Source organism: Equus asinus, chromosome 15 (genome assembly GCF_041296235.1).
Source record: "Equus asinus isolate D_3611 breed Donkey chromosome 15, EquAss-T2T_v2, whole genome shotgun sequence".
Taxonomy (NCBI): domain Eukaryota; kingdom Metazoa; phylum Chordata; class Mammalia; order Perissodactyla; family Equidae; genus Equus; species Equus asinus.
The window spans coordinates 1612425-1637607 of NC_091804.1; the positions used below are offsets into that span (position 1 = coordinate 1612425).

The 25183-nt window shown below is 44.3% G+C and overlaps 1 long non-coding RNA gene across 1 annotated transcript in view; it reads left to right on the forward strand.

Annotated features, from left to right (window-relative positions):
* Positions 1 to 17191, forward strand: part of LOC139040258 (uncharacterized) — a 38221-nt gene extending 21030 nt beyond the window's left edge. Inside the window, exons 2-3 of the long non-coding RNA XR_011494423.1 lie at positions 15331 to 15574; positions 16006 to 17191. This is a non-coding gene — a long non-coding RNA (uncharacterized lncRNA). The remainder of the gene's footprint in view (positions 1 to 15330; positions 15575 to 16005) is intronic.
* Positions 17192 to 25183: the final 7992 nt, after the last annotated feature.

Below are 25183 nucleotides of genomic sequence, written 5' to 3' on the forward strand. Positions count from 1 at the left end.
CTTCACATTCCTCGTGACTGCGTGTCGTTGCTACGTAGATGGGGATTTTCAACTATTTATCCTTGCCTTCAAGAGGAATGCTATTTAGCCTGTCTCTAAGCTTTCATAGGAAGCAACTTATAATGACCTCAAGTTGTTAACACTTACGAACTTGCAGGGCAACACCTCTGGCCCAGTGTTCACTCTGCTGGAAGGGAAGTGGTGGGTGGGATAGTCGTTCTTCTTTGAGGTTGAGACCTATATGTTTCCTGTAAGGGATGCTCTACCACGCTGGGATAGGAACTTCAATGGGCAGGTGAACTTGTATAAGATGCGGGAGATACTGTTGAGGGTTCACGGCTATTCACCTGTGGGGATCCCGCACAGCATGCTTGAAATGGAAGCCTTCTTGCGTCCCTCCCCAGGGAAGCGTGGGGAAAAAGAGATGTTTAAAGAATTCTCAGTGAGGAGCACCACACTGGCCAGATGGTCTCCCCAGATCAGCAGCAGGGGGCCGTTCCTGACGGGGAAGCACAGCGTTTTCTTTCTGCTCTTGCTCTTTATGTTCTTCAGCTTGGCTTCTTGGTGTTGTTTAACACCCAGCAGCAGCGAGGTGGAGTGCTGGCGCTCTCTGCATGACCAGTCTTTCCCTGTCTCAGTTCTGACACCCACACGGCAGGGACCTGGCTTCACGGTTGTTACGAGGATAATCAATGTGGCCCCCACAAGCCAGCAACTGCATGCAAATACACAATGTGTGATTCGTGACACTATGTTATAGTAGATGATAAAATAAGAATGTCTGTTTCCAGACTTTATGGCCACACTATACTCCCCCTCCTGCTTAGGTGAGTAGAGGAAAAAAATAACCATTAATTGATCTTAGTTACAGATGACATTGCCTTCAAGGGCTTCGTGACAAGAGGCTCAGCCTCTGCAGATGACTTCTGGGGCCAGGGTCAGGGACCCACCCCCACTACAAGTGGCCTGGCCGTCCTTTGGAGTCTGGGGTCCCAGCTTCTCACCTGGGCTATGTAAATGACTAGGGAAAAGAAGTGTGCAACCTCCCGCTCCCCAACACCTATATGCACCCCAGCATATGGGACAGCTGTCCTTGCTGTCAGAGACAACACTGGCATTTTCTGTCTCCCTTGGCAAGTTTTGCAACCAAGTGTCAGCTCTTCTTGGTCAGCCCCGCTGGCACACCTCCACAGCACAGCCGACGAGCAGCCACGGCTCCACACAACGGGGCTTGGAGGAAACGCTTTCGAGCTGCTGTGGCAGACTGCATTTTCCAAAGACGTTTCCCAAGAACCTATCGCACTCCCCATTCTGCTTACAGCGATGCTCACAGCCCTCCCCATGGGTCTGAACGGAACTGAGACTATGGGCAAGAAATGCTGTGGAATTTGCCACACAAAACCAGCAGAGATGACTTAGGCTCTGCCTGGACACTTGGATACTCGCTCTTAGAGTGGCCACCACGCAGTGAGGAAGCCAGGCAGCCCCACAGAGAGGCTATGTGCTCCAGTCACAGCCTTGCTCCAACCACCAGACAGATGAGGGGCAAACTGGCAAGTGGTTCCATCTCCTAGCCCTCAAGCTGTCCCAGTTGACAGCAAACTGACCCACCACACCCTGTGCAAATTGCGGATTTGTGAACAACCTGAATAATGTCGTTTTGTTAAATCGCTAAGTTTTGAAGAGGTATTTCCTTCAGCTGGTGTCATTTAAACCACTTTTAGTTGTGACTTCTGTTCCTTGCAGCCAAACATATCCTATTCGATGAGATATGCCTTAACTAGAAGTGCCTTTTTGAGAATATATTGAAAGAGTTTGGATCTTTATTTTAATAAAAGGTACATGAAATTCAAAACATATGGAAGTTCATCTTATTATCTTACATATATCTATCTCTATATATCTTATAGAAAAAGATTTAGATGAAGTTAAAAGTATAATACCAGTAGAAATATAAAGAAAGCCTTGTACATAGATATACACTTGTAATTAGTAATGATATATCCTTACATGTGCAATCATTTCATGACACTCATGTGAAAGCAGGCAGTAAAGATGGCAAAAATGTTAGCTAGTGCAGAGACTTTTCCCTTATAGAGCCAGAAATCTCTATGCAAATTCTCAGCTCTGCAGTTGCTGTGTGAAAGCAGCCACAGACAATACATAAACACCTGACTCTGGCTGCGTTCCAGTGAAACTGTATCTACAAAAACAGGTGACAGGTTAGGTTTGGCCCAAAGACTGTATGATGCTGACTCTAGAGAGACTCTAGAAAGAAAAGACAATAGACACTTGTCTAGTATCAAGCACCACTGAAGGTTTTACATGTATTTACCTACTTCAGTCCTCACAGCAGCTCCATAAAATAGACAGCCAATGCTCCAATCAAAAGGCATAGAATGGCCAATTGGATAAAAAAACAGGACCCATATATATGCTGCATACAAGCGACACACTTCAGACCCAAAGACACTCACAAACTGAAAGTGAAGGGATGGAAAAAGATAATCCATGCAAATGGCAAAGAAAATAAAGCAGGGGTAGCCACACTTAGACAACATAGATGTTAAAACAAAAACTGTAACAAGATACAAAGAAGGACACTATATAATGATAAAGGGAACAATCCCACAAGAGCATATAACACTTGTAAATATCTATGCACCCAACATAGGAGCGCATAAATATATAAAGCAATTATTAACAGACATAAAAGGAGAAATAAACAGTAACACAGGAATAGCAGGAGGCTTTAACACTCCACTTACACCAATGGATAGATCATCCAAAAAGAAGATCAATAAGGCAAGATTGGCCTTAAAAAACACATTAGACCAAATGGACTGAGTAGATATATGCAGAACATTCCATCCAAAAGGCACAGGATATATATTCTTTTCAAATGCACATTTAACATGTTCCAAGATTGGTCACATATTAGGCCACAAAACAAGTCTCAATAAATTTAAGAAGATTGAAATAATACCAAGCATCTTTTCTGAGCACAAAGGTATGAAACTAGAAATCAATTGCAGGAAGAAAATCAGAAATGCCACAAACATGTGGAGACTAAACAAAATGCTACTGAACAATGATTGGGTCAATGAAGAAATCAAAGGAGAAATAAAAAATACCTGGAGACAAATGATAATGAAAATACAACATGCTGAAATCTGTGGGATACGGCACAAGTGGTTCTAAGAGGAAAGTTTACAGCAATACAGGCCTATCTCAACAGACAAGAAAAATCCCAAATAAACAATCTAACAGTGCACCTAAAGGAACTGGAAAAAGAAGAAAAAACAAGCCCCAAATCAGTAGAAGGAAGGTAATAATAAAAATGAGAGGAGAAATAAATCAAACAGAGACTGAAAAAAAACAATAGAAAAAATCAATGAAACCAAGAGCTGGTTCTTTGAAAAGATAAACAAAATTAACAAGCCTTTAGCTAGAGTCACCAAGAAAAAAAGAGAGAAGGCTCAAATAAATGAAATCAGAAATGAAAGAGGTGAAATTACAACAGAGACCTCAGAAATACAAGAGACTACTAAAATCTATATGCCAACAAATTGGACAATCTAGAAGAAATGGATACATTCTTAAAATCATACAATCTTTCAAAACTGAATCAAGAAGAAATAGAGAATTTGAATAGACCAATCACCAGTAAGGAAATTGAAACAGTAATCACAAACCTCCCAAAAAGTAAAAGTCTAGGATCAGATGGCTTCTCGGGTGAATTCCACCAAACACTCAAAGACTTAATGCCTATCCTTCTCTTCCAAAAATTTCAAGAGGGGAAGCTTCCTAACTCATTCTATGAAACAAACTTTACCCTGATACTAAAACCAGACAAGGACAACACAAAAAAGAAAATTAGAGGCCAATATCACTGATGAACATCAATGCAAACATCCTCAACAAAATACTAGCAAATTGAATACGACAATACCTTAGAAAGAGTACACATCATGATCAGGTGGGATTTATTCCCGGGATGCATAGATGGTTCAACATCTGCAAGTCAATTGGTGTGATCTACCATATTAACAAAATGAAGAATAAAAATCATATGATCATCTCAATAGATGCAGAGAAAGCATTTGACAAGATACAGCATCCATTTATGATAAAAACTCTGAATAAAATGGGCATAGAAGGAAAATACCTCAACACAATAAAGTCCATATATGACAAGGCCACAGGTAATATCATTCTCAATTGAGAAAAACTGAACTCTATCCCTCTAAGATCAGGAACCAGACAAGGAAGACTGCTTTCACCACTCTTATTTAACATAGAATTGGAATCCTAGCCAGAGCAATCAGGCAAGAAAAAGAAATAAAAGGGATCCAAACTGGAAAGGAAGAAGTGAAACTGTCGCTATTTGCAGATGACATGATTTGATATATAGAAAACCCTAAAGAATCCGTAAAAAACTTATTGAAATAATAAATGAATACAGTAAAATTGCAGGATACAAAATCAACATAAAATCAATTGTGTTTGTACACACCAACAACGAAGTAGCAGAAAGAGAAATTAAGAATACAATTTACAACTGCAACAAAAAGAATAAAATACATAGGAATAAACTTAACCAAAGCGGTGAAAGATCTGTACACGGAAAACTATAAAACATTGTTGAGAGAAATAAAAGAGGATGCAAAGAAATGGAAAAATATCCTGTGCTCTTGGATTGCAAGAATTAACATAGTTAAAATGTCCATACTTCCTAAAGCAATCTCCAGGTTCAGTGCAATCCCTATCAAAGTTCCAACAACGTTTTTCACAGAAATAGGACAAAGAATTCTACAATTTATATGGTGCAACAAACAACCATGAACAGCCAAAGGAATCCTGAGAAAACAGAACAAAGCTGGAGGTATCACACTCCCTGATTTCAAAATGTACTACAAAGCTGTAGGAACCAAAACAACATGGTACTGGCACAAAAACAGACACACAGATGAATGGAACAGAATCAAGAGCCCAGAATTAAACCCACACATCTGGGAACAGCTAATTGTTGACGAGGGATCCAGGAACATACAATGGGGAAAGGAGAGTCTCGTCAATAAATGGTGTTGGGAAAACTGGACAGCCACATGCGAAAGAATGAAAGTAGACCATTATCTTACACCATGCACAAAAAACAACTCAAGTTGGATTAAAGACTTGAATGTACGACCTGAAACCACAAAACTTCTAGAAGAAAACATAGGCAGTACACTCTTTGACATTGGTCTTAGCAGCATATTCAAGTACCAGGCAAGGGAAACAATAGAAAAGATAAACAAATGGGACTACATCAAACTAAAAAGCTTCTGCACAGCAAAGGAAACCACCAACAAAATGAAAAGACAACCTAACAATTGGGAGAAGATATTTACAAACTATATATCTGATAAGGGGTTAATATCCAAAATATATAAAGAACTCATACATCTCAACAAGAAAAAACTAACAACTCAATTAAAATATGGGCAAAAGATTTGATCAGCCATTTCTGCAAAGAAGATATACAGATGGCCAACAGGCACATGGAAGGATGTTCAGCATCATTATCAGAAATGCAAATGAAAACGACTATGAAATATCACTTCACTCCCATCAGAATGGCTATAATTACCAAGAAGTGTTGGAGAGGATGTGGAGAGAGGGGAACCCTCATACACTGTGGGTGGGAATGCAAACTAGAGCAGCCACCATGGAAAACAGTATGGAGATGGCTCAAAAAATTAAGAATAGATCTACCATATGATCTAGCTATTCCACTGCTAGCATTTATCCAAAGAACATGAAAACATGAATGTGTAAAGATACATACACCCCTATGTTCACTGCAGCATTATACACAATAGCCAAGACTTGGAAGCAGTTTAGGTGCTCATGAAGGGATGAATAGATAAAGAAGATGTGGTATTTATACACAATGGAATACTACTCAGCCATAAGAAATGATGAACTCTGGCCATTTATGACAACATTGATGGACCCTGAGGGTATTACGCTAAGTGAAACAACTCAGAGGGAGAAAGTCAAATACCATATTATGTCACTCATAAGTAGAAGATAAAAACAACAAACAAACACATAGAGACAGAGATTGGATTGGTGGTTACCAGAAGCATGGGGGGAGGGAGGAGGAAAAATAAATAGACAGCCAAGTTTCAGAGAATTAAATAAACTGTCCAATGTTACATGCTTAGCAAATGACAGAGCTGCAATTCAAACCCACATCTCTAAGTATCACACTATGTTTTCTGCTCATTTTGGAGAATTCATGTTCCCCACCCCTGAAGGTGATATAATATGACTGCTAACATTTTTAGAGCAGATGCCGAGAAAATTTACGCTTCATGATTTATTTTGAGATGGACTCTGATGTCTGACCTTGCCCCACACACTTGCTAAACAATTGCTTTGCTTGAGAAGGAAGGGACACTTGTCCTCAGGTGTGGGGAGCTCGGGGCCTGGCACCTGGCTTAAGCACACGCAGTTCTGCACCAGTGTGGTTTAAAAGCTGTGATAGAGGCTGTCTCCACCAGCCACTTCATGGCGGCCAAAGGAAGTCCGCACATGTGCATGCACACGCAACAGAGGATCTAGTGGGTGGATAGAGTACTCTTTTGTTTAGTCATAAGCGTATCAATGAACATTTGGTTTATTTCCTGTTTTCTGACTTTTTATAATAAACTGAGCTGCGGTGACATCCTGTGCATCTCTCTTTCTCCTGGGGGAGTAGCTGGGGTCCAATCACCCTCCACAAGGCCGCACTGATTTACACTGCCACAGAGGACTCTGCTTCCCCTCCCTTCTGGGCAGAGGGTTGGGGGAGGCCAGGCTCTCAGGATTGTCTGTGAGTCCTCTTATTAGACTCAGACTCCGTGCCCCTGGGCAGAGAAGCTCACAAGCAACGTCTCAAATTCATAAACTTGAAGTTTTGTTTTCTCCTACCCATAAAGTCCCTTCGATGCCTGGCAGAGAAAGGGAAAAGGGCAAAAGCAAAGTGTTACCATGAGCAGTGGGGGAATTCCCCAGTCAAGAGAATGCCCTCGGCTCTCCCAAGCGTGTGCCCCTCGAGTCCCCGCGGTGAAATGCAGGAGGGCCTCACAAGAAGGGAAAGCAGCTCTGACCTCTCAGAAGCCACCCCTGCCTGTCTGTCCAGGTGGGGGGGACTCACTCGGCGTTACAGAAATGGCAGGATTCAGCAGTGGCTGTCTGACTTACTGTCCCTGGGATTTGAGCTCCTCCAGCCTCAGCTCAGCTCCTTTGGGGAGTGTGCACATGTGTGAGTGTGTGTGTTCATGCATGTGTTTAATAGAAGGACCAAGAAATTTAGGGTTGACTCAACCACGCTGTAAGCTAGACACAAAAACATTTTTTTATTTCATATATTCATACACCATGGAAGAAAAGAGAAAAATCTTTATGTAATGTTCAATCAGTGAGTGTTATCAATATTTGAAAGGTTTGCCTATCTGATGGGTGAAGTGTCATTATTATTATCATTACTGTTTCCTAGATTTCGTTTTTTTCCATATGTTTACTGGCCATTTAAATAGCTTATTCTGGGAATCACCTGGTCTTGTACTGTGTAATTTCTTTTTCTGTCCAGTTATTATTTTTCTTGAAGTTTGCAGTATCTGTTTTCTCTGATAAAGATACTATCACTTTGTCAATTACATATGTGAGAAATATTCTCCCTCAGGCAATTTTTGTTTTTAGTTTTGTTTTTTTCTTTGTCCTTCAGAACACTTTTATTTGTTGGAAGTCAAATTTATTCATCTGGTTTCCTTGCTTGCGGATGTTGTGTGTTGCTTAGTGGGCTTGCTGCCGCTTCAGATGTAGATGCGCATTCCACGAAAGCTGCTTTCACTCCTCCCTCCCACCCCGTCTCATGGATGCATGTGTGTCTGTAACCATCCAGCCAAGTGTTTTGTTGTATTTGGCTCACTAACTAATCTGGAATTTTCTCTCTTTTTTATTTTGTATGTAGAATGAGGTAGGAATCTTAGTTTTTTTTTTCAAAGTTGCGTTAGTTTTCTATTGCTGTTATAACAAATTACTAAAAGCTTTGTGGCTTAAATCAACACAAAGTAATTATATTACAATTCTGTAGACCCAACGTCCATCACACGTCTCCCTGGACCAAATCAAGGTATTGGCAGGGCTGCATTGCTTCCTGGATGCCCTGGGGTGGTAGGATATGTTTCTTTGCTTTTTCAGCTTCTAGAGGCAGCCTGCTCTCCTTCCGCCTCATGACCCCGTCCTCCATCTTAGGAACCGGCAGCGTGTCATCTCCCTGATCCCTCTTTGGTGTCTCTATCACTGACTACAGCCAGGAGAGCTCAGCTGTTAAAGGCTCCTGTGGTTAGGCTGGGCCCACCCGAGTAGTCCTGGATGATCTCCCTGTGTTAAGGTCCAAACTTTGGTCCCGTCTGCCAAGAGCCTTCTACCGTGTGAGGCACAGAATCTAGGGGGACCTGTGGGCACCTTTGGGGGCTGCTATTCTGCTGACCACAAAATGGGGTGGATTTTCCAAAATATAATGCATCAAATAATCCGTCTTTGCCCCACTGTTTCAAAATATCATGTGTATATCACATTCGGGTCTGTTCCTGAACAATCTGTTCTCTCCCTCTCATCTATTTGTTTAACCCTGTGTCAATACCACACAGATTTAGTTACTGTAACTTATAGTCTGCTTTCATATGTGCTAGGGCAAGTATTTCATTAATATTAAGATTTTTAAAAAATTCTATTCTTTTATATTTTCTTTTCCATATTAACTTTATAGACACCTCGCCAAGGTTCATTAAAAATTGTGACAGTTGGGGCTGGCCCCGTGGCCAAGTGGTTGGGTTCGCGCGCTCCGCTGCAGGCATCCCAGTGTTTTGTTGGTTCGGATCCTGGGCGCGGACATGGCACTGCTCATCGAGCCACGCTGGGGCAGCATCCCACATGCCACAGCTAGAGGAACCCACAGCGAGAAATATACAACTATGTACTGGGGGGCTTTGGGGAGAAAAAGGAAAAAATAAAATCTTTTAAAAAAAAGCTTTAAAAAAAATTGTGACAGTATTATGATAGGGATTGTTCAAGTTTGCTGGTTAATTTAAGAGTATCTGTACTTGTATAGTCCTGGGACTTCTCTTATAAGACTCAGGCTCATCCTGCATCTGATCCTCTTTTCTATGTCATTCTGGAAAAGTACATGTAGACATGTGTAGGTATGAATTTTTTAAAATTCCAGTCTATGCATTTCTTAATTTGTTTATTCTTGGGTATCTTACCATGCTTTTACTCTTTTGAATGAGATTTCGTTTTTTTTCTGATCATTGCCAGTGAACAGAAGAATTGGTTTTTATATGCTGGGTTGTTATCAAGCCACACTCTTCAATTTCCTTGTTAGTTCCAGCACTTGTTCAGTTGATTGTATTGGAGTTTTTATGTAGACAAATATTTGAAGTTAGAATTTCAGAAACATAAATTCATGTTGTTCATCATTTCTTTTCCATTAAGCAGTTTTGCTGTAGGGCTTTTTCACTGTCAGGAAGAAAGGCAGAGTTAGTTAATTCTTTAAAAGAATATATATTCACCCCACTCCCAATTTATTTAGGGGAAAAAACAAGAATGGAAATAAGGAAGGAGGGAGTTTGGGCTCGCCGGCTGGGGCCTCTCCAGGTGAGTCCAGCACAGCAGACACGCCTCCGGTACCGGCCATCCCCAGGGCACTCCAGGAGCACTCCTCGTGGCTGATGCATGCACCTTGTCTCTCAGCCCTCATAGTGCTCTTGTGAGGACCCTGGAATATCCATCTCAGCTTTAGGTTCCACTCCAGGATCGAGTCCTGAGCTCATCTTATGCTGGGACCCTCGTTCATTTTCTCTGTACATCTTTGTGCTCTTCTCACACGTCCTGGATATAAGTAACAAAAGCACGGATGACATTACCTGACTGTGTATTGGACTGTGATACCAAAAGGCTCTGTGTTCTGAGTTCCGTGGTGTTTCCACACCTGGCGGCCTCTCTGTATCTCAGCACCATGGAAACTGCGACCCTAGTCTGTGGCTTAGGAGCCTGTGGTCAGAACTTTTACTTTTGCTTTCAGCAAATCTGCAAAGAGGAAAAGTCAGCAGAATGGTCTTGAGCGGGAGTGAGGAGCTCCCTCAGGAGCTGGCTGGGTATCAGGCGGGCGCGCTACTCAGTCAGACGGAGCCCGCTGCAGACCGCAGAAAATGTGCAATTTCTGCTCTTTTTGCTCTTCTTTCTAGAAGAATGCTTCATGCTTGTGTTGTGTGACTCTGTGTTTATTATTATCCATTCTGCTCTTTCATACATATGTACGTGTTCACGCATATATATAAATTATTAGCGATAATGTTTTAAATTTCCCCATCCTGTTTCTTGTACTACGACCGCTTTATTTTTCTTTTCATATCAGCCTGCTCTTGTTTCACCGTTGCAGGGTCTTTATTATCCTCACTACTGATCACCAATGAGAAGTGTTTTTAGGTTGCTCCTTCATTTAACACAGTTTCAGTGGATCTTTTGATTCACCTTGATTTCTCTTTTAGCAACTAGATCATATGTTTCATAAATTATTTTACATATAGTATACATTATATTTATATATAAGCATATGTGTATATAACTGCATGATGTATGTTATTATATATGTGTGTATATATAAATATCTAATTTATATTTATAAACACAAATATATAAGTATATTATATTCTTAATATATAAATATAACGTACTTATCTACCATAACTAATTTTACGAATTGCTTACTTTTACTATGAGTACAGTTTTATTTCTCATTTCTTTCCTAGGCAGCTTCCTTTGAGGTAATCAGATTATTAGTATTTTGTTTTATTTGTGTAGTATAATTTTATTTTTAGTGGTTGTTCTAGGAATTTCAGTATGCATTTTTTATTTGCAACAGTCTGCATATAATTAACATTGTATCACTTCATATGAAATGTTCAAATATTACAACAGAATAATTCCATATTTATCCTACATAATTCATACTTACTATCATATATTTTCTTGTAAATACATCATAGCTCCCAGCATCATGTTATCATATTATTTTCAAGCATTCACATATCTTTATAAAAAGAACCAAATGATAACCTTTTATATTTATCCATTTATTTAACATTTCCAATGCTTTTGTTCATTCCTTCCTATGGATTCATTTATTGATCTGGTATCATTCCCTTCAGCCTGAAGAATTCCTTTATCATTTATTATTGTGAAGGTCCATTGATGACAACTTTTCTCAGAGTTTGGTTATCTGCATATGTTTTTACTTCACTCTCATATTTAAGGACATTTTGGCAGATAGATCGTAAGCTGACATATTTTTTTCAGCACCTTAATCATTCCACTGACTTTTGATCTACTGCTCACATTAAAAAGTCATCATTTATATCCCTGCTCCCCCATAGATAATGTGATTTTTTTTCTCTGGAAACTTTGAAGATGTACTTAAGCCCGATGGTTTTCCTTGCATTTATTCTGATTGGGATTTGCTGAGATTCCTTCATCTGTAAATTGATGTTTTTCTCCACTTTTGAGAAATTTTCAATCATTATTTCTTCACATATTTTCCTACCCTATTTTCATTATTCTTTCCTTTTGGAATTCCAATTACCAAAATGATATTACGCCATAAGTCTTTTATACTCTGTTTATATCTTTTCAAAGTTTTCTTCTCTCTGTTCTTCAGATTTCATAACTTCTATTGACCTGTGATTGAGGTCACTGATCCTTTTCTTCTGCAATCTATAATCTGCTTATATAACCTAAAGGAATTTGTAATTTATATATTGTAATTATCAACTCCAGAATTTCCATTTGGTTCCTCACTCCTTACTCCTTATTCCAATTTCCCTTCTCCATCTGGTCAATCATTATTATTCAACCTTTCCTTCAAATCTTTGATCACATTTATAAGTGCTGCTTAAATGCTTTCATTGATAATTCTTACATCTAGATCAGCTTTGAGTGTGTTTCCATTGACTGCGCTTTTTTCTAGATTATAAATCATAATTTCCTGCTTTTTTGCATGTCTAGTAAATTTTAATTGTATGCTAGGTATTACAAATTTTATATTACAAAGAGTCTGGATTATATACTCTTAACTTTGAAAAGTAGTGGGTTTTATTACGAAAAGCCATTAAAATGCTGAGAGGTCCTTGGGTGAAGCTTGGTTTTGTTCTTTTTCAGACCTAATTTTTGTTTCAGTATTTTCCTCCGTCTTAGAGTATGGACCTGCTCCCAGGATATGGTCCTGTTAACACATACGTCTTTCTAGGTTTTCACCTGAATACCGTTTCATCAAAGGCGGAAATTTGGCTGGCTCTAGGTGGCTCTTGGAGGTTACTTTTAATTTGTTACTTTTCTGTATGTTTTGACTATGTGAATATATAGTTTTATAATTTAAAAGCATAAGAAAATTTTATAGTTAATCCTGTCTAAGGATTGAACCATTCAAGGCGCCATTTTCTTTTACTTAGCATGGTACATGCACCGTGTGAATTCTTGATGGCTTTCCAGAGAAAATATTTTTCTTTGAAATACCCAGAAATATTTTTTGGGGGGGTTATTTAGCAAAATCTCAAGAAGTTCAGTGCCTGATAAGCCATGGGAAATTAATTAGTATTTTCTATTGAAAAGTCACTGTGTGTGCCTTAAAGTCTTCAAATGAAGCCTGCCACACATTGCGTTATTTGTTTACCTTCTGTTTGTAAAACTGGGCAATCTGTATTTGAAGTGAGATGGGCACATTGACATCTACATTTTTAACAAATATTTATTCTATACAGTGTTCTTGAAGCGATCCCTCTGCATGATGACTGTCTGGGGCCTAGAAAGCCCCCCATCTGGAAATCCGGTGTGGTGGGAGAGCGCTGGAGCTCAGGGCCAAGATTTGCTTCTGGGCCTGGCTCTGCTGCAATAGACGGACAGACTGCCTACGACTTGGCTTCATGCGCGTGGGCGTATGCGTGCATGTGAGTGTTTATGCGTGTGTGTGTGCACGTGTGTGTCTGTGTATGTGTGATCAAATATGAGTGAGATCAAATATGACGGCATATACAGGAAAGTATTTGAAGTTTCAAAACTGATTAAATGCAATTTCTTAGTTTATGCCTCAGGATTACCCCCTTAACAAAAACACTTCAGATATGGAGATTTAGGCAACCGCATCCCCTTGGTGGACTTCCGCGTACTTTATATTCAGGGTGACCTATGTCCTGGTTTGCCTGAGGCATAATTACTAAAAGCACCCCCTTCGCTTTTGGTGTTGCCCTGGTTGGGGCTATTGTGTGATCTCCATCCGCACTGCTAATTGCACTCACAGTGCAGTGACAGGCCCCAGTGCAAAGAACAAAACAGTCTTGGTTCAAAAATGTAAAATTTCTTGAATAATTTTCATAGGTGAAAATTTATCTTTCACTCTTCCTTATACAAGCTCAAAAGACCTGGTTATTTCGCGTGTTTATTAATTGAACTCTAGGACAAAAAGAGAACAACAGCCCAGAACATAGCACAAATATGGTGGCATTCACCATACACAGGAAGACACATGACGTTGAAAATTAAAGTGACTTGTTTCAGTGACACTGTTATCTGTTCTTTGAAGTCCATTAAACTCTTACACACTATAGAGAAAAACAGCAAAATACTCTCCAAAGAAGGAGTGAAGGGCAGGGGTAATGTGGAGCTTTCTCCGTAAAACACAGGCCAAAGAAGAAGCCCTGCAAGCAAAAAGTAGCCCCAGGCAAACAGTGATGCACGCGGTCTGTTTGTTTATGCTGTAGTGTCGTATCTGGGAACAATAACAAAAGATGAAGCAACACAAGCAGCAGAATATTGCACCTGTAGATGCCACCAATGTGTTTGAAGGAGCGGTGTCTGATGCCCAAACAGAATGCTGTACTTCATGTCAAAGGAAATCTTGAGGGCTAGAAAAATCATGGACTGAAAATGAATCACTCTTCAAGAAAGAATCCCACAGAATATAGTTACTCAATGGCGTAGAATTCATTCTATATATTATAGCCATATCATGAATAAAGAAATTACTTTAATACTCTCTCCATCATCTGATTCCTAGAGAGGCCAACACCACATTTAGTGGTGCCTTTGCTGTCATATGTAGACATTGACATTAAAACAAAGACAACTGTTTATCATGGATAGTTTTATCATAGGATTAAAAACTGTTAGATCAGAATAACTTTTAGAAAATCTCTTTACCTGTGCCAAGATGCCAAGTAAATCTAAAAGAGGATGACTAATTGGGAAACAAAAAATTTTAATTTGCAATCAAAGTCTCCAATTTATTCATAGTGCAGCTTTGAGGAAGTCATGTAACAGTTTTGAGCCTCTAAATGTTTAAGGAGAATAATACCCTTAAGATCCAACACATTGCCTGGAATATAGGAGATGCTCAATTAAAGTCTGCTGAGATAAATATTGATTGGGACATAGTCAATGCTGTGTAACCTACATGCGTTTCCTCTGTTGGGACATAAAGGCAGGCTCTCCTTCCCGCCTCCCTCAGTTGGGTTGGGATCACATGACTGACTTGTGGCTAAGCATGAGCAGAAGCAATGTGAGCCCATAAAAACATATCCAGTGTCATCCTCTCAGCACTCTTTCCTTCTGTGTTGTCCTTAGAGGCCACATGCTTCTGATCATGTAGCTACAAGATGGAGGTTGACTACCCAACCTGCATCAGACTATGACATGCCTAAACCGTTGAAATATTGGGGTTCATTTGTTCCTCGCTTACCTTGCCTAAAATAACTATCTTATAAGTTGTTCTGAGAATTAAAAGAGACAATACATTTGAAAGTCATTTGGAAATTTCCAGCATTTAAAATATAAAGTGGTAAAATCAATATATTTATATTAATTTACATTCTCTTGGAGGACGTTGCCTCTGACTTGGAAAGTCTAACCTACCACAACGTACAAGAGATGTCCCATGAGAACTCTTCATCAAAAGCACAATGAATCTAGAATATGGGTTACATTTCAGGCCAGAGATGTCTTGTGGGAGCCCTTGCAAAGTCTAACCTCATCTTACTGAAGGCCATCATGACAGAGGCCAGCAGGTCTTTGGTTTAAAGCTGAAGGGGCTTTTCCCAAGACCCCCGTGGAAACAGCCTGTACTCGGCACGGACCATCTGCTTTGAAACCCGGGAATCCTAAATGAAATATTAATGTGGGTCATTGACATTATTTCAAATTTTGCACATAAAATGAATGATTTGATTAATATTTACCATATTATTCCAGGTTGCATCATTAAAATTTGCATAGCATATGACCGCACAGTACTCTAAGGACATGAAATGAGGAAATGGGAGGAAGCAATCCAAAGTAAAGGGGAAGGAAGGTGTGGTCCTAACACATCCCAGTGATGGGCGTCTAAATACTGAACAGTGTCTTTGCAAGGTCCATGTGACAGCCTCAAGAGTGACAGCTTCTGCCTTGAGGGAGCTTCAGGGAATTCCAGCTGTTCATAGTTAATTACCCAGAGGTAAATTCACCCACCAGGAGAAGGAGAGGAAGGGGCGGGGAGGGGAGGGGAGGGGAGGGGGAGGAAGAGGGGGAGAGGGAGTGTTTGCACATTGATTTCGTAATTCTAACCTGGAAGAAAATGCCATGCTCGGTGGGGAGTGGTGATGAGCCAGTGCTGAAGGCTTTGGGGAGCCCTTTGTTCCTTTACCCACCTACCTCGGTCAGGATCGAATGAGAGTGACAGGGATGTTGTAAGGGGCTCACTGAGATTCTGAGGTTCCATATCTGTCTTTATTATGAGAAGGAGCTTGATCTATTGGCTTGATTTGATTTGATTCTGACTCTTTGTCACAAAATTCCACCTTTTCCAAACCTGAGAATCTATTTAAGACACACAGTAGGTGCTAGGTGTATAACCGTCTTTCTTCCTTTTTCTCTCTCTTCCTGTAGCCTCTCCCCCATCCCTGATCTGCCACCCCAAGTAGGGGGAGAAGCCTGCCCATAGATGTGATGTTTAATAAAAATGACAATAAAAGTCAATTCCAACAAGAAAATGGTTTCCCCTGAAGGGATCACCAATGACAATCAAATCTTGAGCCCGATTTCTGATCCTGAAGCTTCCACTGCGTCTGTGGTCTCCTAAGCAGTACAGGGCCGACTTCTGGATTCTGCTCCACGGAGGCGTCTCCAGCAGCTAAAACAGTAATGAGAGCACACAGCAGCTACACAGTACCGAAGGTACTGAATGCGTTTGTCACTATCTGTGGGTGAGGGCTAAAGTTCTTAATTTTTAGTTTTCATTTTGCAAGAAGAAAAAAAGAAAGAAGGAAGAAAAGAGGGAAAGAAGGGAAAAAGCATCAATTCAGGAGGAGGAAAATATATTTTAAATTTACATCATACTTTCATTTACTCTTACTGATACTTAGAGCTCCATCTACTTTAAAACTTCATGTCAGCGATAGAATTTTTATTAATTTAATTCATATTTTGAAGCAGAGAAATGCAGGCTCAGAAGGGCAGACAACGCCTCACACATTCGCCATGGAAACCCCCCCGCCCACCCGGCGCGGCAGGAGGCCCACGGCCACTTGGCCACAAGGCCTGAGAAGCAGGAGGCTCCGGGCAGGTCTCTGTAGGGTTAAGCAGAGCTCTCACTTCCAGCTGGCCTCACACACAAGGACACAGCTAACAACAAACAACCACAGAAGAATCCGACTGAGGCCACTCCGTGGGATTTCAGGCTGTGGAATTAAAACCAAAGATAGAGGACTCCTAAAAGAGAAAGACAAAATGGACTCTGTGTGGCTAACTGGGACCTAGAACAAAATAGAATCAAGCGGTCAGGCAACTGAAGCGCAGTCTCGTGCTCTAGTCTCAGAACAACCACGACTTGTACCTGAGACTGCGTGTTCCTTGCTAACAGGTGACTGGAAGCCCGATCAAGCTGACTATAGAAGGCCAGTGTCTATAGGGGAACCAACGAATCTGAGGGCTTCCAAAACGATCCCTGTGGTCTATGATTTTTGCCTTTATCAGCTCTGCTCTCTTACACTCTCCCCTCAGTGTGCTTTCAATTTGTTTCAGAGGCTGCATCTCCCCAGGTTGCAAACTGTATGAGCAATAAAGCTCTTGTAACTAAATTCTTGTATTCCAGATATTTTTGTTGACAAGGCTTTGACTTTGGATGACAACACAGCTTCTTTCCTAAGCAGGATGATTTCCCAGCAGAGACTGAAGCTGGGCTCCCGCCCATGTCAGAGGCCGTGCTGGCCATCTCACCGGCCGGTCCTCTGGAGATGGAAACTTGGGCACAGCCTGTCCACTCCATATCAGCGATTCCAGGAAATACTCTCCAAGAGACTTAGTTAATAGGAAACTAGATTTCACCCTTGTTTGGAAAGCCAGTAGCTACCAAAGTCCTTGGAGACCCCCAGGGTGGTCTTAACGACTTTCCTGCTCCCTGCTCCCAGATCCCTTCCCTCTCGCCAGCTGACAATGCCCACTTCCTCACAGCTCTTTCCTGCTTGATTCTGTCCTAATTACGTTCAATGATTGGGCGTTGAGCTGACATGCAGTTTTGAATTTGTGGTCCATCCCCAGTCTTGGGTTTGCATCTGTTCTATAACTGGTACCTGCCATTATGGCCCCGTTGCATTTTAGGATAGGACCTCTGCTGATGGAGGCATTTCCTTTGTGATGCTTGTGAAGTCAAGAATACAGCAGCCACTGTCTCCAGCTCTCTCTATCTAGTGTGGCTGGGTGCTGGAGTGGAAACCCCGTCTGTATGTGTGTGTGTGTGTGTGTGTGTGTGTGGGTGAGTGCAGGGGGCGGGGGCAGCCCTCAGATTCCCCTGTGATGTCCTCACTGTGTGTGTGTGTGTTTGTATGTGTGTGGGTGGGTGTGGGGGGCGGGGGCAGCCCTCAGATCCCCCTGCGATGTCCTCACTGTGTGTGTGTGTGTGTGTGTGTGTGTTTGTGTGTGTGTGGGGCGGGCGGCACGGGGCAGGGGCAGCCCTCAGATTCCTCCTGCGAAGTCCTCACTGCTTGTGCTCAGGAGCCGTGTGCCAGCCGCCGGGAGCCCCTCTGATGAAGAAGAATCCACATGTGAGATAAAAAAAGGCAGAAATGCTGAAAGGGTGAGGATGTCTGCCTGCAGGCTTGCCCCGCTGCTGGTGACTGTCCCCAGCCTGGGTGTGAGGCAGGGGCCGGGAAGAGCTGCAGTAGCTGGGTGAGGCTCCGTGAAAGTCCTGCTTCTGGCTGCCTCTCTGGTTCCTGCCTCTCCCTCGAGGTGGCGGGCTTTATGGGGCCAGTGAAGTGTCCGAGATGGAAGCCAGGCAGCTGTCTGCCCCTCCTGACCTGGAAAGCCCAGGATGCTGCAGTCAGCAGTCCTATTGCTGGCAGCACTATCCAGCAGCCGCTGGATAGAAATCAAGTGGGGTCACAGCATTCTGAGCTCCCCCTGTCCTCGGCGTCTGAATTAGGGTCTGGCTGAACCCTCCCTGAGAGCCCATGAGCAGTGCAGCGTGGTAAGAGTCTCACGGGTCCTGGTCCACATGCTGGTCCTGCTGTCTTCCCTTGTTTCCAGTTGATCACAGCTCTCTGTGGCTGCTCATTCACAGGCCAAGTGGCCAGTAAGGCTCGGGACCCCTGCCAGAGACCTATCACCACAGGAGGCACCTGTGGCCTTTGGCTCATTCTCTGAGTGGTGCCACTTTCCTTCCTGCCTCAGGGCCTTTGCATACATCGTTGTTTGCTCTCCACCCAGATCACTGTGTGACCTTCTGCTGGAACCCATGTCTGGATCCAACTCTGCAAGGTTTCTTTACTTCTACTCCTATCTGCCCAAGCCAGGTTCTACCCTCTGCATGATTTCTGACATGGCACTTGTCATAGAGTTTATGTGTGCGTTGCTTGGCATCCTGGTTAGTGTCTAGTTCCCTCATTGGACTGTGAGGACGGGGTCACATTTGTCTTCATACTTTCGTCCCAGTACTTAACAGTTAGAACTCATAGAGGTTTAATAAATCTCTATTAAAAGAAAAAAACAAGAAGGGCTGTGTCTCTCCGATTCTGAGGACTCAGTGTAAAGCATGTCCTGCAGGTCCAGCCTTTGCTCTCTTCTGGGTGGAGGCCTCACCTGAGCACCGACTGTCTCTTGCAGCTGCCCTCTCGTGGAGTTGTCACAGGTGCAGACCAACTTCAAAGCCAGATCTAGGCTTTGTGCCTGGATTATACCTCAAACTCCCCAAACAACCACCCGGAGTGAGGCCTCGGCACGGCCCCCAGAGCTCCTTCAAGTGGGAGGGAGCAATGGAGGATCCCCAAGGGCACTGGGGCAGCTGCCTTGGAGTCAGTTCAGAACCACTTCGTGTGACTGCAGTCAGTCTGACCAAGTGTGGACCCCATCCAGCGGCTGGAGTCACCTTTGGAGTGTTTGGGGGCAATCCATGATGAGTGATAGCAGAAGTGGGTACAAAGCTTGCAGACTTGGCCTGGGAATTCAGGAAAAAAGGAAGAGAACTTGATCCGAATCCTACAATAGGTGCCTAGTTTACGAGTCCAGAGAAAAAGCAAATATGGTTTCATTAGAATTCACTTAAATGGAAACCTCAGAGTTCTGTTCCGCTGACAGCTACAGGTACAGTTTTCTCACTCGCAGAGCCAAAGGCGTGGGGCTTCAGACGTTTGGAAGGTGTTTCATCTGGTTCGCTTCCTCCGGATGGGCATCATGGTACTCATGTGACTAACTGCCAAAAGACAGCCGAGAACGCTCAGCGTTTTCCACAATTACACGTCAGAGGCGGAGTGAGGGGCGCCCACGGCGCTGCCTCTCTGCACACTGTTTCACTGTCGGTTGGACAATTTCCAGACAGTACCCCACACTGCACACTGGACAAGAGGAGACAGGATATTTTTTAATCTAAAATTCAAGGTTCCCATCCCAGTAACAGGCACTTTGTCAATCCTGTTTTGAATATGAAAACTCTGCCCGAGAGCAGCGAGGCTTCAGTCTAGGATGTACAAATGCCACCGGGAGAGCTCGGCAGAGAATAGGCAAGCCAGGCCCCAGCCCAGAGACCGGCTGCGGGAGGGCCCACACCCCGAGGAGACACTTGTGACGGAGGGACACTGCAAGAACACTGTGCCATCGTCGTCTCTGGGCACATAAATCAGTGCGGAGGGCTGCCCCAGAAACACTCCATGCCACTGCTCCTGGATCGGAAGATAAACGCACTTGGGCTGCAACACGAGAGACAGAAACTAAAAGACTGAAGCTTTAGAACTCTGCTTTCTGCTTATTCTCCGAGGATGCCAAAGATGTCGACATTTTACTTGTGGAAAAACCCCACAGTACATAACTATGCCTGTGGAGTCTGCATTTGTGACCTTGCTTACTGAGCGATTACCTTCTTGGTACAGCTGACCTCCGGGGGCGGTGACAGTCTCGGCTTTTCTCTCATGCCCCATTACACTTGAATTATTTGGGTGAGGGCTCAACTGCTTTTTTTTTTTTTTTTGAAGATTTAATTTTTCCTTTTTCTCCCCAAAGCCCCCTGGTACATAGTTGTGTGTTTTTGGTTGTGGGTCTTTCTAGTTGTGCTATGTGGGATGCTGCCTCAGCATGGCCTGATGAGCAGTGCCTTGTCCATGCCCAGGATTCCAACCTGTGAAACCCTGGGCCGCCACAGCGGAGCGTGCGAACTTAACCACTCAGCCACGGGGCCGGCTCCACAACTGTTTTAATAGTTATGTGAAGCAGTATCATTTTTGTATTTCTGCTAATATAAGAAGGGGTTGTGAGCAACGGATACTTTAAAAAATGACCCATTTCTTCCTAAAGACCTCATGGTGAAAACTGGGAGGCAGCTGAATTCAAGTCCCAGCTCTGGCACCTGCTGGTTGTAGGAATTTGGGAAGATTACTTCATTCGCAATAATCTGAGCCTTGTTGACATGCATGCCTGTCACTGTGATGATGAAATGAGGTCTCACAGTAAAGCGTTTGAGAATCATCCGCGCTCAGTTCGCTAGGAGCAGAGCCTGAGCAGGTGATCTTTGAGGGAGGGCTCTCAGGAGAGACCTGAAGGGAGTGGGGGCAACAGGGTAGGGGGCAGGAAGAAACTGGGCAAAGCTGGAGTTCAGGAGAAGTCCAGCCTCAGCCTGGTCCTGCAGAGCACCCTCGACTGTGACTTGTTCCGAGGCAGTTGTCCAGCCAGGAGTGAGGGGCTGAGCTGCTAACCCTGGCACTGGCAGTCAGGGGCTATGGGCCCCTTCTGGGGAGGTGCCGGGGCAACTCCCAGCATCTCCAGGTGAAGGGGTTTACATGAGCCAAAGGTGACCCCATGGAGGAGGTCACATCCTGGCAGCAGCTGGGTTTGGGTGCCCAAGCCCAGAGAAAGGTCGCTCAGAGCGCCTGCCGACAGTCAGCGGTACAATGCAAGTGTTTAACGCCCGTCAGCTCGGGAATGAGAACAAGAGCAACAGAATGCTGAGATAATCTCAGGCCCTAAATTAACTGGATTAGCAAGAACAGGTGCAAAGTTTTCCAGATGCCTTTCAATCTGAGTTACTTGCTGATGAATACAAATATCTTGGGCCGCATAGAGATGAATAGAAATAGCTCCACTTTGCATTTGTATCGCGCGCTAAAGTTTGTGGAGTGGTTTCATACTTCATTTACTAGAAAAGCAAAGCACAACATATCATAATTTTTTTTCTGAGGAATGTGAAGCCAAGGAAGGCTGCAGGGCTGGACCTCAGACCTGAAAGACAAACAGGTCATAGCTGCCTTCCCTCCTCCCGGCCTCTTCTGGTGGAGTCCCGCATCCTCCAGGACTGACTCCCATCGCCTCACCTGCAAAGTCTTCCTCGTTGTCCGGGCCGGCCTAAACAGTCCTCCTACCTGAGCCTCTGCGGAATTTTGTGCAGAGCTCTTCCTGACCCCTGACCATCTGCCTTGCCTGGCGTTTTAGAATAAGTGTCGATACATTTTCCAGGGCGAGAGGACTTTCCTGGCCTTGCTTCCCCAGCGGAGCAGACAAGCGCCATCCAGAGATATAGTGGAGAAATCCAGAGCTCCATCTCGATGGCAGCTCTGCTCCCAGGCCTGACTGGAGTCTTTGCTAGGAGAGGCCCAGTGTCCAGGGCCCAGAGTGCCCCCAAAACTCGCGTCAGCATTGGCAGAGGTCTGCAGTGGCCCTGAGGGGTCTGGGTCACTCCCGGGCTGGATGCAGCTCCATTTGTCTTTCTTTCTGAGTTGACTTCCAAATTCAGCTCGGGTTTTTAAAATGAGCACTCCTCAAGTTTGTATGGTCTCCCCAGAATCTTTCCTTTGCTTCCTTGCCCACAATAGAGTCTCACTAATGTTGGATGTTGGGGCCCCTGGAACCTCGCTATTCACAGTGTGATCCTCGGGCCAGCAACATGGGCAACATCAGGGAGCTTGTGAGGAAAGCAGACTCTTGGCTCCACTCCAGACCTGCATTTGGAAGTGCATTTGAACCAGAACCTGCACTTTAACAAGACCCCTCAGTGAGTCTTGTGCTCAGGAGGTTTTAGAAGCACTGCTCTGTATCAGAGCTTTCCCATTTTATTTGTTAATGAACATATTTGGGCACCTAACACTTTCTTTAAACGGAGTCTACCCGGGAGGAGAATATGTAGGACACATGAAAGCGATGGTCCCCGTCTCCTCTTGCTTCGCACAGAGGCCACCGCAGAACCTCAGGAGGATGCTTTGGGTTCCAGAAGGACATGGCTTTATTTCCCTAGGATTCACAGAGCCCGTGACAGTGGCCGTCCAGTCTTCAGTGTCCACAGCAGTGCCAGCAGGCTGGGCACAGAGTTAGAGATCATGGGAATCTTTTCCAGAATTGGGCATTAGCTACAGGGGAACAGTGGTGAACTTGGCCTGGTCCTCCTGCAGTCGGCCGCGTCTTGGCTAGGGCTGGCCTGCACCTACAGGACATTGCAAGGCAGCCGGCCCGCTCCTTGAGCCCTCTGTGTGCAGGATCCAGCAGGGAGCCCCTTGCTGTAAAGACAGCAAAAGCGGATCCTAAGCCTGGCATGTGCTCTGTGGCTAATATGATTTCACCCAGACATACCTGGTACTGTGCCACCAGCACTGCAGGTCACCTTTCATTGAATCTCCACAACCACTCAATGAGGTAAGTCCTATCATCCTCCCCATTTACCAAGGAGGACACTGCAGCTTGGAGAGCATATGTCACCTGACTAGGGTTGTACAGCTGGTGTGTCCCAGGGTCAGCCTTCAAACTTAGGGCCAAGTCCAGAGCCCAGACTCTTAGCCATCTTCCACACGAGTTGTTTTAGGTTTAGCCTGTTCTAGGCTGTAGCCAAAGACCCATATTTTTAGATAGTCATTTTAGGGGGTGGTAGAAGTCCTCCGTTCTTGTGCTACGAATACACAATGGGTTGGAGAAATTCCAAAGACTTGCGCTGGCTGGAAAGATACAATGAAGGAGCCTCAGAATAGAGGCCCCGTCATGATACCTGGGAGCAAAGCTAAGCAGTCCAAAGAGATGGGGCGTCCTCTGAGCCGGGATGTGAGGAGAGCTTGATGGGCAGTGACTGCAGGGCAGAGCTTAACATCCAGACTCAGTTGGGCTCTCAGAACCCTCCAAAACTTCCAAGGAACTTGTGAATTGGAGTGAAAACCAGACAATTTGAGAATTGCTCACCACAAGCAGCAACACTGGTGGAGAGCTCAGCCACGTGCTCTGGGATCACTCAGGAGCCCCAATTCCAGCCATGGATGGGCCCCCACTCTCCCCACCCCCAGCATTTCACAAGTAGCACATCCCTAATTAGTGGCCAGTAGAAGGGGCAGGAGGGACTTTCAGGAACTTCTGGTCCAATCCTCATATTTTGAAGATGCGTTGAGAGAGAGCACGGAAGTCAGGACACGCCTGAGACTCCATGCTGACAGCGGCAGAGCTGGAATTGAACTCAGGTTTTCTGACTGCCAGCCCCACATGCCCCCTAGGACAAGAGAGCCCCTCAGAGGAGGAGGTGAAAGAGACGGTTCCAGGGCTCAGCCCTAGTCCTTGCAGCTCTATTAGTGAAAAGCACCTGGGGACGTAGCACGAGGTAATTTTACACCAACGTAGAACACTAGCATGGGATGCTGCCGAGGGAAACACGGCGGGTAGGAGGGAGAGGGCTCCGAATTCTCGACCCTTACGCTTGTCTCGGGTGGTGGTTTCTCAGTCTTGACTCCACATTAAAGTCACCTGAAGAGCTGTTAGACTCCTAAAGCCAGAGTTGTCCTCAGACCCAAGAAACCAGAAACTCTTGAGGTGGGACCCAGGCATCAGGAGTTTTTAAATCTCTCCAGGCGATTCCCATGAGCCTCCAGGGTTGAAATCACCAAGCCTTGAGGAGTTTACCTTTCCATTCCATCTCCGTGCAGTGATGCCAGTGTGGTGTTGTGTGCACACCCACTTGAGTGCCACTGTCGACTCTGCATGGCTTTCTTATCCTGTGGCCATTGGCCAGTCAATGGCAGGGCATGAGGCTGTCTTCCCAGCTAGACTGGCAGGAGGGTTCCGGTAAGAAGACAAGAAGGTGACAGGGTAACATTGTTGACAAAAGTGAGCCTGAACGCCGTTGTGCAAGAGGTGCACACACAGGCCAAGGTAGATGCACGTAGATCTCAGCAGGGCCCCGAGACCTTACATCGCAGGTAGATCTCAGCAGGGCCCCGAGACCTTACACTGTACATAGATCTCAGCAGGGTCCTGAGACCTTACACTGCACGTAGATCTCAGCAGGGCCCTGAGACCTTTCATTCCAGTTCACAGCCAGAGCCTGGTGTCAGTCACACCACGGGCAACTCCCTGACGGGGTAGTGGACACTGGGCTGTGGTCAGCATAGCTCAGCTCTGCCCTGCCTTGCTGACTGCCTCCATCTGCATAGACACACTCACCTCGGGGCAGTTCTGGAGCCGCGCTCACACCCAGACCTGCCATTGGCTCCTCCACAGGCAGCCTGCAGCCGGGAACTTGGCTGGGGCCTTGGCGCCTCTGGCTGCTGATTACTCCCCTGTCACTGAATACAGTTTCGGTTTTGCCTATTGCTTCTGACTTAAGGTCACTTTTGGGCAATCA